Source organism: Phascolarctos cinereus, unplaced genomic scaffold, assembly GCF_003287225.1.
Source record: "Phascolarctos cinereus isolate Bilbo 61053 unplaced genomic scaffold, phaCin_HiC Scaffold_2;HRSCAF=192, whole genome shotgun sequence".
In the NCBI taxonomy this organism is placed as follows: Eukaryota; Metazoa; Chordata; class Mammalia; order Diprotodontia; family Phascolarctidae; genus Phascolarctos; species Phascolarctos cinereus.
In genome coordinates, this window is record NW_027555625.1 from 127,886,452 (window position 1) to 127,902,212 (window position 15,761).

Here is a 15,761-nt window from a genome sequence, read left to right on the forward strand (position 1 = left end):
CCCAAATAGCTTCTGAGGGAAAGTTCTGGTCAACCTAGCTGGATTTTAGTCAACTTTCTTTCAGGCCTGCTATAGTCATGCAATACTGACTCTCTGCCCTAGTTTCTTCTGTTTTTGTTTTCTGGCTGAGCTGGATCAGTCTCTATTTATTCTTCTTCACATATTTAGGGAGAGTGGGATGGATGTTATGGGTTTCTTCCACCTTGGAGTTTCCTAATAGAAGGGTGGGTAAAGTCAGAGAGAAGTACACCCTCCTTTCCTATACATTTCTCTCCTCTTCATCTGGCTAAACAAAGTCAATGCACACTGCTTGTCAAAACAAGATGATGGAGAGAAGGGCAGAGTACCCCAACTATATTTCATTTTTCCATGCTGTGTTTGTTTGTAGTTAGGGGGTGCAGTGGATAGAGTGCTAGATTAGGAGTCAGTAAGACCTGATTCACACATTTGTTGACTATGTGATGTTGGGAAAATAACATAACATTCCTTTACCTTAGGCTTCTCATCTATAAAATAGAGGAAAATAATAGCATCTACTTTCCAGGGATGTTGTGAAGATTGAATGCAATAACATGTGAAATGCTTTTCAAACCCTAAAGCAATATATAAATGGTGGCGATCATTATTATTAATCATAGAAAATGCCCCTTAAATTAAAAAAAATGCTAAAGAAATACTGTTTTTGCGAAGTAGTAAAAGAGACTTGCTTAAGTTTTCCTAAATGAGTTTGAATCCAGCCTCAGTCACCTATTGTCTGTGTGACACTGGGCAAGTCACTTAACTTCTATCTGCCTCAGTTTTTTCATTTTTAAAATCCAATCCAATAAACATGTATTAACTACCTACTATGTGCTAGGTACTGTACTAAGCACTGGAGATATAATTAACAACAAAAAAAAGAAAGTTCCTACTCTCAAAGGGTTAATAACCCAATGCAGGTAGATATCACACAAAAGGAAGCAGGAAAGTATGGGAAGGGAGACACCAGAGTACACCCCAGTATGTAAAACCATCTTGTTCTGTGCAAGTGAAAAAAGACTAGGTAGGGCAGTAGATGAAAAGTGGAGTGAGCCCCAACATCTAGTTTCTGCTCTCTATAAAGGAGAATATTGGGAGGAATATAGTAGTCCATCCTGCACCCTTCAAATCAGAAGGATGAGGAGGCTGAGAATATATAAGGATAATAATAGGACCTACCTTCTAGAGTTATTATGATGATTTAATGAAATAATACATTTGTAAAGTGCTTTGCTAAGTACTATATAAATGTTAGTTATTATTATTAATAAGATTAATATAATAGCTAACATATAGTGCTTACTACAAGCTAGGCAATGTTCTAAGTATAGTAGTAGTAGTAGTAGTAGTAGTAGTAGTAGTAGCAGCAGCAGCAGTAGTAGTAGTAGTAGTAGTAGTAGTAGTAGTAGTAGTAGTAGTAGTAGCAGTAGCAGTAGCAGTAGTAGTATTACTGGACCAAGTTGGATGTTGAGAGACTCAAACTTTGAAAGAAGCAATAGTATAAGCTAGAACTGAAATGAAACCATTGAAGAAAGTCTTTGGGAGTTTTGATGAAAAAAAGATGAGTGTAAGAGCCTCAGCAAATAGAATTACTCCTATTTGAATTTTAACCTTGCCTTAAGTTAAAATGTACAGAAACTTAGCTTCAAACTCAAACTTTTAAAATTCTGAACTAGTGATCTTTCCACTATCCCATGCTATCTCAGAATAGGCCTATTTTTTTCCTTTGAAGTTTGTCTTAAGAGAGAAGTGAGCAGTTGAATGATCCTTTGAGTCAAAAAAACAAAAATAAAACCCTATTTTGTATTTCTGGATGATCTAATAAACTGAAGATGTCAGTACAGAGAAATAAGCACATACACTTCATAGTCAGAGAACCTGAGTTCAAATCTGTTGCTAACAAATGTATATGCTTGGACAAGTCACTTAACTTTGGCCTAAAGTTTCCTCATCTTTAATGAGGTCTTCAGACTAGATGGCCTTTAAACCCTTCCAGCTCAAAATTTATGATTCTGTGGCTGACAGAGTTTCTCTAGGGTTTCTCTAGCTTTGTTACCCACACTTAAGTTTCCACAAATCACCATATTAGTTTATGGAGTGAAAGGATATGACTTTATTGACACTTAAAATGCCTCCTTCTATTACAAGCTACAGAAAATATTCTGTTATGACAGGCTCACTTTAAGTCTAAGTCATTTATACACTTGCCCCTACCCTTCAGAGCCCCTGGTCTTAGCTTCCTGGGGTCTTTTCATTCTAAATGTTTCCATCTTTCAATGTCTGTGCATACCAAAACTGAAGAAATACCACATGAGGGGTAGCTAGATGGCACAGTGGACAGAGCTCCAGCTTTAGAGTCAGGAGGACCTGAGTTCAAATGTGGCTTCAGACACCTGACACTTACTAGCTGTGTGACCCTGGGCAAGTCACTTAACCCCAAATGCCTCACCAAAAGAAAAAAAAAAAAGAAAATACCAACTTAGTGAGGAAAAAAATTGGCAGTCCCACTGTCATCACAACAAGATAGGCCCAAATAAAACAAGGAGAGGAAGGAATGATTCAAATTGGGCTTTGAAAAGTCTGTCCCAATTTTGATATGGATACTGTAAAAAAAAAAAGTCTCATTTTTCTCCAGTTACATGTAAAAACAAGTTTTAACATTCATTGTTAAAAATTTGAGTTCCAAATTCTTTCCTTTTCTCCCTTCACCCCCTCCTTGACAAGGCAAGCAATTTGATATAAATTATACATGTGTAGTCATGCAAATCATTTCCGTAATAGTAATGTTGTGAAAGAAAACATTGAACAAAAAAAATCAAAGATAAAAAACAAAGAAAGTTAAAAAAAAAGAATGCTTCAATTTGTATTCAGACACCATTAGTTCTTTCTCTGGGATGGATGGCGTTTTTCATCATAAGTCCTTCAGAGTTGTCTTGGATCATTGTATTGCTGGAAATAGCTAAGTCATTCACAGTTGATCATCTCACAATATTGCTGTCACTTTGTGCACAGCACATTTCACTTTGCATCAGCTCATGGGAGTCTTTCCAGGTTTTTCTCAGAGTATCCTGCTCACTATTTCTTATAGCATAATAGTATTCCATCATAATCACATACCACAACTCATTCAGTCATTCCCTAATTGATGGGTATCCCCTCAATTTCCAATTCTTTGCCACCAGAAAAGAGCTGCTATAGTTATTTTTGTGCATATAGGTCTACTTCCTTTTTGCTTTTTATCTCTTTTGGGCTACAGACCTAGTAGTGGTATTACTAGGTTAAAGGGTATGCATGGTTTTATAGATCTTCAGGTATCATTCCAAATTACTCTACAGAATGGTTGAATCAGTTCAGAACTCCACCAACAGTGAATTAATGTCTCATTTTTTCCACATCCCTTCTACCATTTGTCATTTTTCTTTTCTGTCCTATTAGCCAATCTAATAGGTATAAGGTAATACCTTAGAATTGTTTTAATTTGCATTTCTCCAATCAATAGTTAAAGCTTTTTTTTCCATATGGCTAAAGATAGCTTTGATTACTTCAATGTATATATTTTTCTTCAAAAATTGATGAAAGGGAATATTCAGAGGGCAATTGTAGAGCTCTCTCAAATCAAGAAGTCAACAAGCATTTATGAAGCACTTACTATATACCAGGCATAATGCTAACAGCTGAGACTACAAAGGAAGATGAAGAAGAAGAAGAAGAAGAAGAAGAAGAAGAAGAAGAAGAAGAAGAAGAAGAAGAAGAAGAAGAAGGAGGAGGAGGAGGAGGAGGAGGAGGAGGAGGAGAAGGAGGAGGAGAAGGAGAAGGAGAAGAAGAAGAAGAAGAAGAAGAAGAAGAAGAAGAAGAAGAAGAAGGAGAAGGAGAAGAAGAAGGAGAAGAAGAAGAAGAAGAAGAAGAAGAAGAAGAAGAAGGAGAAGGAGAAGAAGAAGGAGAAGAAGAAGAAGAAGAAGAAGAAGAAGAAGAAGAAGAAGAAGAAGAAGAAGAAGAAATCATCCCTATTCTCAAAGAACACATAATCTAAAGGGGGACAATTTACAAATAATTATGTAAAAATAAGAGTTATGCAGGGTAATTGGAGATAATCACAGAGGGAAGATGATAGAATTAAGGACTATGAAGAAGAGCCTCTTGTAGAAGTAAAAGTTTAGCTGTGATTGGGGCAAACAAAAAACAAAAACAAGGAAGACAGGAAATGGGGCTGAAATACAGCCAGTAAATTTGCCTACATTTGGAAGATGAAAGGTCTTATTCAAGGAAGAATAAGGAGGCCAGTTTGTCTGAATCACAGGGTATGTATGGGGAAGGCATAAGAAGATTGAAATAGCAAGAATGGGGCAGGTTTTGAAGGGTCTGGAAAGCCAAACAGAGGATTTTCTAATTGCTCCAAGAGGAAGTAGGAAGTCATTGTAGTTTATTGAGTAGGCATACGACGTGGTCAGAGCTTTAGAAAGATCATTTTGCCAGCTGAGTGTAAGGTGGACTGGAGAAGGGAGAGTTGTAAGGCAGGAAAACCAGTCAAAAGGCTATTGCAATAGGTCAAATGTGAAGTAATAATGGTCTGCACCACAGTGGTGGCAGTTTCAGAGGAGAAAAGGAGAAATATATGAATGATATTGCAAGGGTAGAATCCATAGGTCTTAGCAAATATGGATTTGAGGATGAGAGAGTGAAGAACTAAGAATGACAATGAGGTTGTAAGCCTAGGTGACTAGACTTGGACAGTGGAGATCCCTTCAACCATGAAAGGAAAATAAGGAAGAAGGAAGAATTTTGAGGGGAAAAATAAGTCCCATTTTGGACATGTTGAGTTTAAGATGCCTATAGGATGTTCAGTTTCAGTGTCAAATAGTCAGGTGGAGAAAGGTTGGGGCTAAACTGCGAATCATATGCATTGAGATGATAATGATGACATCATTGAAATGATAATCAGCAAGTGAGCTGATAAGATAACCAAGGAAAAGAGTATTGTGGGAGAAGAAAAGAGGTCTAAGACTGAGCCTTTAGAGACACCCACAATTAGTGGACATGACCTTGATGAAGATCCAGCAAAGGAGATTGAGAAAGAGATGTCAGATAGGTAGGAGGAGAACTGGGAGAGAGCAGTGTCATGAAAACCTAGATAGAACAGAGTATCCAGGGGAAAAGGGTGATCAACAGTTTCCTAGGCTGCAGAGGACAAGAGGGATATGAAATGAGAAAAGGCCATTAGATTTCACAATGAAGAGATCTTTGTAACTTTGGAGGAATGGTTTCAGTTGAATGAGGTCAGAAATCTCATATAGAATTAAGAAGGGAGAGGGAACAGAAATGGGGGCATCCTTTGTAGACCACATGCTCAAGAAGTTTATGCATGAAAGGCAGGAGAGGCATGGAATAATACCTAACAGGGATAGACAGATCAAGTGAGGATTCTTTATAGATGCTGATATAGCTTATACATGTACAATCATATTAAAGATATTTCCATGTTAGGCATGTTGTGAAAGAAGAATCAGAGCAAAAGAGAAAATAGTAGTAGCCTTCTTATTTAGGTATTATGCTTATACTGCCTGGAATTGCTATCATTTTGTATATATATGGTCTGTGTTCCCAGCAAATTTGTAATCTCTCTGATGATTGAGAATATTATGTGTCTCTGTGCCTTCTTTAGTAACTAGTTCAGTAACTTACAAATTTAACATTGGGCTCTGAGTAAATACTTGCTTATTAATTTAAATATTGATCCACGAAATTGTGAAAAAATCTTGACATTTAAAAAAAATACTGAGATATCAGAAGGTAGTTCCTGCTGCATGTTTTTTTTACCTTTCCAACAACACATGCTTAAATATTCAAAGCTATAAACTACTGCCGAGCCCAGAATGCCAGATAAATGTACCTCCTCCACCTCTGTACTCTCAGTATCCAACTCATTATTTTGTAAAGCTCTTTGGTCCCTGTAAGATGCTATATATAAATCTAATTCAGTTTGTCAGTAATTTTGTATGTGTTCTTCCAGTCCTGCATTTGAGCTTCGAGTGAGTTCCATCCGATTATCACTTACCGATCAGATGCGTAGGAGGGGATAGGAGAAAGTGATGGGGGGGAGGTTGCCCTCTGGGATTTATATTCTGTGTCTTTGTTCTCTTTCCTTGCTCTCCCCAATATACTGTAACTAAACATTAATCTTCTGTTCTAATTTCTACTAGTATGGCTCAAAAACCTTAGAATCAAGGGATGACAGAGAGAGAAGGCACTGGAGAGGTAGTATAGTGAAGCCCTCCCATTTGACAGATTAGGAAACTGAGTCTCAGAAAGGGCAAATGGATTATTCTAGGTCACAAAAGTTAGTACCAGAGCCCAGGTCCTCTGCACCACTTCCACTATACTGCATTGACAAGAAAGCAGAACATGGTGAAGAGACCACTGGTCTTAAGAATCAGGACAGCCCAGCTTTGAATCCTTGCTCTGATGTTTACTAGTCATGTGACCATTGGCAATTTATATAATTTGTGTTAGCCATCAGTTTGATCACGTGTAAAATGGGATATTTGCTATTGCTCCCTATCTTAAGGTTGGAAAATTGAAAGACTTGTATAAATGTGAACTACTATTATCATACTTCCTTCCCTTTCTCCTTCCCCCTCAAACTTTGTTCTTATAGTGCTCCCATGGGCTTTTTTATTCAAGTCTTGCTGCATAATTTCTTCTCCCACCCCACCCCCTCTTTAAATCATAGTAATTCACATATGCATAGTATTTTCTATAATAAGTATTCCTGTAATAAGTAGCACTGAAGGACAGTTCAATTTTCTTGCTGGGGCCTCAGAGAAATTTCAAGTTCTCCACTTCCTTTTCAAAGATGCACTTACCCAAACAGCAAGAGGTCAAGGAGCCCAAGGTGTTTTTGTTTTTGTTTTTCCTCAAGAGAAAAAAGATATTGCTGACTCTTTCCTCTGTGAAGAAGGAAGCTAAGGGGTAAGACAGTCATCCTTGAATGCATAAAAATAACCAAATGCCATGGTTGATCCCTACAACAGATTAGCTCTGTCGTTTTTAATTGCCTAAGCTTTAACACAATAAAAAAAAAATACCTCCTATCCTCCTCCCTTCCCTTATACATGTCTTCCCGTCTGATGTCTCTTGAATGCCTCAGCAGCGCTTCCCAGGCCCTTAGAGACGTCCAGTCATGTATAATGCACTGTAATGGAACCAGCTGCTAAACTAGCCCAGATAATCCTGGCCCTCTGAGACCACATCCATGCTAGCAAGGCACAGATTAATTCCCTTTTAGACTCTAGCTCAGCATTTGCTGCTGGGGTAAAATCATTTCCAATTACTGACATTGTCTAAAGAGAACCATGCACACAATTGCTTGCGTGCACACACACACACACACACACACACACACACACACACACACACACCCCTTAATACATAGAAGCAGTGTCTTAATGTCTTGGAAAAAACTGGACACGTCACATAGAAATAGAGGAGGAATCATAATGTTGTGTAGTAGTAAAAAGAGTGATTGGTCCAGAGTCAGAGGCAATTCAGGCATTGTCACCTTAGCCTTCTTCAGTCTTATTTTACTGATCCTTAGAATATGGTATTTCTGTTTTGTTTTGTTTTAATATATATGTATATATAATTTTGTGTTATGTATTATGTGTTAAAATAACTTTTAAACATTTGGCTTTTTTGTTTGTTTGTTTGGAGTTTAAATTCCATCTCTACTCTCCTCCCTCCTTCTCTAGATAGTAAGCAATCAGATATAGGTTATACACGCACAATTATGTAAAACATTTCCATGTACAAAAAAGACTATAATAAAAGAAAAAGAATGAAAGAAAGGAAGTGAAAAATAAAATGCTTCAGTCTATATTAAAATAATATTAGTTCTTTCTCTGGAGGTTGATAGGATGTTTCATCAGTCCTTTGGGATTGTCTTGGATCATTTCATTGCTGAGAATAGTCATTCACAGTTCTTCATCATATACTACTGCTGTTACTGTGTACATTTTCCTGGTTCTGCTCACTTCACTTTCCAACAGTTCATGGAAGTCTTTCCAGGTTTTTCTAAAATCATCCTGTTTGTCATTTCTTATAGCACAATATAGTCAGAAATGATGTTGCTGTGGCCAAGGGATATCCTAACTAAGAACCCATCTTTGCATGCATTTTTCTGGCACTGATATATGGTTAAGAATCTCCAAATACCACCATGTCTAAAGGACCAAAGTTATTGATGGCCCCACCTTTGTTTGAAGACCTCTAGTGGAAGGAACTCACTATCTCCAGGGATAACACATACTATTTTTGGACAACACTAATGGTTTGGAAGCTTTTACTTATACTAAACCTAAATCTGGTTCCTTGTACTAGACTTTATGATATTCTTAGGATCTAATTTTTTTCTATGAGTGAAGACAGAGAATTCATAGGATCATAGATCTAGAAATAGAAGGAGCTCAGGGCCCACCTAGTCCAACCATCTCTTTTTACAGGTGAAGAAACCAGGAGGTTAAATGATTTATCCTAGATCATGCAGGTATTAAATGTCAGAGGCAGGATTGGGGGTCACCTTGAAGCCTGATAGCATAATACTTTAATTCAACACAATTCCCCACCAGATCCAAAACTTAGTGCCTCTGATGAATATGAAAATTGAATTGAGACTGCTGATTAATAATAATCACGGTTTAAATGTGTGTAACTCTTTAAGGTTTGCAAGATATTTTAAATGTATTATCTCATTTGTGATACAATAGACTCATTAGGTTGGCTCTATAAATATTGTTATCCCCATTTTACAGATGAGGATATAGACAGAGTGTAAGGATTTTGCCCATAGTTAAATGTTGTCAGGAAGGGATTTGAACTCTAATCTTCCTTATCCCAAATTACTTTCTAGTACACCATATTGCTTCTATATACTTACATATGTGCATATATTTTATATACATATCCATTAATATATCTCCTTTATCACTTTATTTATCATACAGAATAAAATGTTTTCTAGTAGTAAATTTTGTGGATGACTAAAGCTTTTTCTTAGTAAATATTAGTGATTGACTCAAATGCCTTTTTAACACACTTAAATAAGGAATACTGAATATAAATAAAGACGAGATGGTGAAGAGTGAAAAAAATAATCAGGCCTAGGAGGCTCGATTTCTAGTCTCTGGCTCTGCCACTAAACTAGCTGTGTGACTTTACACAAATCCTGTAACCTCTCTAGACACTAGATAGTTTTTGTTCAGTCATTTTCAGTTTTATCCAACTTTTCACAACCCCATCATGGGTTTTTTTGGCAGAAATATTAGAGTGGTTTGCCATTTCCTTCTCCAGCTCATTTTACAGATGAGTGAACTAAGGCAAACAGGTTAAGTGACTTGCCCAGGTTCACATAGCTAGTCAGTGTCTGAGGTCAAATTTGAACTCAGGTCTTCCTGACTCCAGGCCCTTTACTCTATCCACTGTGCCACGTAGCTGCTAGAAAGAAGAGGCACATGCAAATAGAATTTAAGAATTTGGTAAGTGGTGATGTGGAGGATAAGGGAGAGGGAAGAGGTAGAAGATTACTAAATCATAGTTTCAAAACTGGAAGGGACCTCAGAGGTCATCTGCTCCGATTGTTTCATTTTACAGATGAGGAGCTGAAGTCTAGAGAGATTAAGTGATCTGGGGCAAACAGTTTTTAAGTGGTAGAGTCAGAAGTCAAAGATAGTTTCAAGCCTGGATTACTGGAGGGATAATGATTCCATCAGAAGAAATATGGTGGTTTGGAGAAGTGATGCATTCATTTTGGACATGGTAAGTTTGAAGTATATCAGCATTTCTTTAAATTTCACAACCTGACTTCCTGGAAAATCTCTCAGCATCCATAGCTGGGTCAACATGGGAGTGCTTGCTCTCTTAAATGAAACAATTTTCTAGCTCGGGAGAAGAAAGCCGCCAGACCATTAGATGCTAGGCAACTACCTCTCCAGTAAGTGTCAGGCTGTGATGACACACATGGGCAGGATGATTCTGGGAACCACTCTAATTTGAATATTTGGGTCAATCAACCAGCACCATCTATCTACATGGTACTGTGATTGACAGGGATCTAGAAATTTCAGTTGTTCAAAACAGCCATGAAAAACAAACCACCACATACATGTTTTTAACTGAAATTATTGCTTCAAAGGTGACTAGAACTGTTCTGACAACTAGGGAATCCAACACAAATTTAGGCTATTCCAGCAGGTGGGGACCATGTTGCAGCATAGCTTGTAGGAACAGAGTCATGATTGGAGGAGAAAGGTGGGTCAGTGACATGGTACCAAGCCCTGCCAGCAGGCTCAGTCTTTGTTATGAATCAGAGCAATGTAGTCCCCTCCAGCTCTGGCCCTGAATAAAGCAGCAGCAATGAGGAGAAGACCTGACCAGATATGGCAATTTCAGAGAGAGAATTTGGTAGGTGGGAGGAAGCAAGCAAGTAGAAAGTTTTGCTCTAAAAAAAAGCAGTTAAAGTACTTCAGGGTGGATCAGAGCAAGGGGAGAGATAGAGAAGGCTTATGAGATGATCAGAAATAAGGGAGAAATTGGCTTGCAGTCTAAGTTCCTGAAATGATTGTTAATAGATTTCAGGAGAAGGGATATAGCATACACTCAGAGAATTTAACTAAGTTCAGCTTGTGAGAAGGCTTCACTTTTCCAGGCTTAGCTTAAGTGCCTTCTCCTAAGAGAAGCTTTTTCTGATGAGTAGTGATTAGTGCTGTCCCCTTCCCCTCAAATTGTCAACTATTTATTCAGTTAAAGTAGTGCTGGGCTTGGACTCAGGTAGACCAGAGTTGAGATATGTCTTTAGACACTTACTAGTTGTGTGATCCTGGGCAAGTCATGTAATCTCCCTCAAACTTAGTTTCCTCATTTTTAAAATGAGAATATTACCAGTCCCTACCTCCCAGGGTTGTGAGGACAAGATAAGATCATATTTGCTAAGTGCTTTACAAATTTTAAAAGACTATATAATAAAAATAATCACTCTCCTCAGCACCATCATCATCATTATTTGTTTGCATGTTGTATCTTTTTAAGCTCCTTGAAGGAAGAGATTTTATTTTATTCTGTTTTGTCTTGCCTTTGTATCCCTAATACCTAGCACGTTTGGCATATAATAGTCACTTAATACTTGCCGTTCGGATTGGATGGAAACTGCAATGTATGATATAAAAACATAGGAAATGACAAGGACAAACACATTTTATGTTTATGACAGTTACCCTTGGGTCTTAGTCTTTTGTCCCAATCCTGAGGTAGATACATGTAACAGCTAATCAAAAGTTGGCCTTCTCTGTCAAGACTTCAGAATGAGTCTTTATATTTAAGTTAATCAGATAAAATCTTTGTTTCTTCCAAATATACTAATGATGAATAGCCCAGATGTCAGTGAAAATGAGGGTTTGCACAAATGTGTGTGTGTATTGTGTGTGTGTGTGTGTGTGTGTGTGTGTGTGTGTGTGTGTGTGTGTGTCTAGCAGATACTCCTTATGATCATTCTGGCTAGGTTTTGTTTTGTTTTGTTTTGTTTTCAGCTTGTTTCTTGTCTCCTCACAGGGGTGGGGCCAATCAGTTAAAGTGAGCAGAAGAGGAAATGGAAATGAAGAGAATGATCTTCAAAAAACCAAAATGCTCATTGATTCAGGGTGTATTAGAACTTTCAGGGGAATTATTATTTTTTTTGGTCCAACAACCTTATTTTATAGATGAGTCAGCTGAGGCCTTAAGAGAAGAAAGGACTTATTCAAGGTCACAAAAACATTAGTGAAAGAAAAGGACAGAAGCCTGGTTTGGCTGTCCTTTCCCTATCTAGAAAAAAAAGAATGTTTTTGTTTGTTCGGTTTTGGTTTTGCTTTTTTTTTGGTAACTTCAGTCTCCTTATCTAGCCCAGGCTGGAAGTGTCACTCATGGTCACTCATGGCCCAACTCTCCTGTTAATAGGAATGGCCCCTTTGACTTACTCATTGCTGACCTGGGCCAGTTAGAAGCTCCTCAGTCAGCCTGTTGCTTCCTCCCTGCCCCCTATTCCTCATCATATTGGCTTTAGCCCTACTGAAGCTCAGAACTCCCTAACTCAAGTGATCTGCCATCCTCAGACTTCTCTAGTAACATGGATTATAAGCATGTACCACCACCCTGGCTGCAGCAAGAATATTCTCTTTTCTTAAATTAATGTGATTATTGAATTGTTCCTCTGTACTTTTTAGACACTGCCTTTAGGGGAAAAAAAATGATGGGATTGGAGATGATAGGAAAAAATGTAGGTGAGTAAATGAAGCAGCTTAGCAGTGGAAGGAAATCTCAATGAGACTTATATAATCATTCACTGAAAATACTCACCCAAAGCCAGTTGCACATATACATGTTATACTTATTGTATCTTCAGCTGATAATCTTAGTTACTCCCTTAATCTCCTTCATTCCCCAACACAGTGCTCTGCACGTAGGAGGCACTTAATAAATACTTGATAAGGTTGAAGTTGAAAGGGACTCAGCTTAAAATCATTTGGGAAAGAGATGGTATATTATTAAGGCTTGTGTGGCTATGGATACTTATTTGTCAGTTTCTGAAAAACAAGATGCAGAGAGGTGAAAGATTAAAGTGACTGCAAATATACTCAATTTATGATCAAATGAAATACTAAGGCCCAGAAGGCAGTGTATTTTGGGATTGAATTTGTTTCAGAGACCTAGATTTAACCATTTTCACTCTACTGTCCTCTGGTCTACCCAAACCTTACTCTATAAAACGCCCTGGTTAAACCAAATGACTTCTTAGGTCTCATCAATCTGCTAGTCTTTGAACCTATGATCCTTTTAGTCCTCACATTCTATAATTCAGCTATTACAGTAAGAAAGAGAATGCTCTGATCTTTAATAGGAAATAGATATTTTATCAGAAGGGTAAGGCTACTATATCTGACAGTTACTCTCCACATAAGTAGACTCCTTTTATAATTCTATATTTAGCATATAATTAAAAGAAGATTTTGGTGAATTTATTTCAGGAATGATAGATCAGAGGCCCATCTGCTACAGGATCAAGGATTACAACACGAAAGAAAGAAAGAAAGAAAGAAAGAAAGAAAGAAAGAAAGAAAGAAAGAAAGAAAGAAAGAAAGAAAGAAAGAAAGAAACTAAAAGCATTAGTGTGCATTTGTAAAAAATGATTTGCTTTACCAAGTATACTCTCTGCCTATATTAGGCCATTTGAGCTTTGCCACAAACCTCAAAGTTAGACACTAAAACCACGTTATGTATTTGTATCAGACTGAAATAAAATATCTATATATGCATAGAATAATTTTAAGGGCTTAACAGAGGGCAAAGTATGCCTTCCCTCCTGGCCCTCTCCTCTGCCAGCATCCTTTGGGTAACATAGGGAGGCAGTGATCAATTCAATGCAATTCCATGAAAATTGGTCAAATGATTCGCTCAGTCATGTAGCAGTGAAGTGGGGGAGAGTCTAGACATATGCTCACACTGTCCTGTGGAAGAGAGATTTGATTTGTTCTTGGCCCCAGAGAGCAATGCTAGCTGCAATATTATAGAGGAGCCTCTTGGAGAAGTTGTATGGATTGGACTAGGTGGTTTGCTCCCTAAAGTCCCCTCCATCTCCAAATTCAGTGATTCTGACTTCACAGATACTGTTCATTCTAATGCTGCCACTCTGCATCTAATCACAGTAACTTTGTAATGAGAATTAGTAGATTAGTAGATTGCTCTCTTTGAGGGCAGGCATGGTCTCACCATTGTATTTGTATTTGCAGAACCTAGTGCAGTGTCTGAGATATAGTAGGTGCTTAATAAATGTTTCTTAACTGATAGATTGGTATCATCACCACATCCAGTTTAAAAACTAGAGATTTTACTTTAGTATCTGTAGTATAAAAACACTTAAAAAGCATAATAAATGTTGTAGTTATTGTCTTATCTGATTCGTGGATTTATCCTGTACATACATTGTTTGTACATAGTTGTTTGTATGTTGTCTACCCCGTTAGACTATGAGCTCCTTGAGGGTAGGAACTGTTTTTGTCTGTCTTTCTATTCTCAGTGCTTAGCATAGTGCCAGGCATATATTAAGTACCTAATAAGTGCTTTTTGACTTTGGATTGTGTTCGTATCAGTTCATTGTGGCAATCATTCATGAATCCATCTGGAAATACTAAATAAAGGGAACATACACACACACACACACACACACACACACACACACACATACACACACACACATATACATACATATATATATCATATATATATGATATATATATATATACACATATGAAATAAAAACAAGACCATAATAATCTACTCTATCTTCCTACTCATTTTAGGAATTCCCCTCCATACCAATCTATGGTACCCCAATCTATGGCAGGTAATCAACGATACCAGTTGATGATCTCCATTTGCATGCAGTTGAAATTGTTAGATAGTTCTTTCTTATACTGAGGCAAAACCTGCTTCCCCGTAAGTTTAAACAGACCTTAGGTATTCTTAGGTATTCCATCTGGAATAGCATAAAATAAGCCAAATCTCTTTTCTATATGTCAGCCTTTAAAATATTTGAAGATCATATTGATGCCCCCTCTCCCTTTATTTTTGTTTTCAGTTTAGCATCATATGGCATAGTGTTAAATCCCTCTTCCATCCTATTTGCTTTTCTCTGAACACACTCCAGTTAGTATGCCAATATCTTCCCTAAGATCACAGTATCACAGAATTTCAGAAATTAAAAGTATCTTGGCATCATATAGCTTAATTCATACCTGAAAAAAGAAATCCCTTGACAACCTATCTGATAAGTGGTCATCTAATCTGTTTGAAGACTACAAGGAGGGGGCTTTTATCACAAACTTTTATGGAAAATGGATGTCAAACTCACCAGGAAATAGTTTGCAGAATCTAATTTCTTTTTCTTTTTGAAAATCAAGGTATTTATTTTCCTCTTCACAAGTACATAAAATTACAGGAGCATAAATATGGAATTTGGTATCAGCAAGGTAAGACAGTAGATATAGCACTGCACTTACAGTCAGGAAGATCTGAGTTAAAATTCTGCTTCAAATGCTGACTTGCTGTGTGACCTTGGGCAAACCACTTATCTTTTGTCTATCTCAGTTTCCTCATCTGTAAAATAGAGATGATATAATAATGGCATCTACTCCTCAGGGTTGTTATGAGGCTAAAATTAGAAATTGATAAAGCACTTTGCAAACTCTAAGGCACTATATAAATGCTAGCTATTAATATAAGCTTCTACGGTTCCTGGAAAGTAATGGACTATGGTTCAAAAATCCTATCTATAAGGTTTTCATATGCCTTATCACATGATACATCTAGGCCAGGTGACTTGAGAATTACAAAGCTATCTTACCATCTCCCTATTTATCTCAAGTTTCAATACCCCCTGAATTGTTTTTCTACACCTTGAGTCTCAAGGCCATTCTCTGGAATAAAGAATGAAGTTTTAGACTGAGTGATTAATGCATTATTAAACAACTAACAGAAAAATACTAAGTTATCAAATCATAGAAAGTCATCACATTTGTGTAATAAAAGCCAGTGCTACAGGGATGTTTGACATCTATTTCCTATGAAAGTCTGTGATAGATTATTAAACTGAAGTTTTTTGAGGACTTCAAAGGGATGTGGTGATTAGTAAGGACTAGTTCAGGTTCATTCAAGTCCTAAAGTCT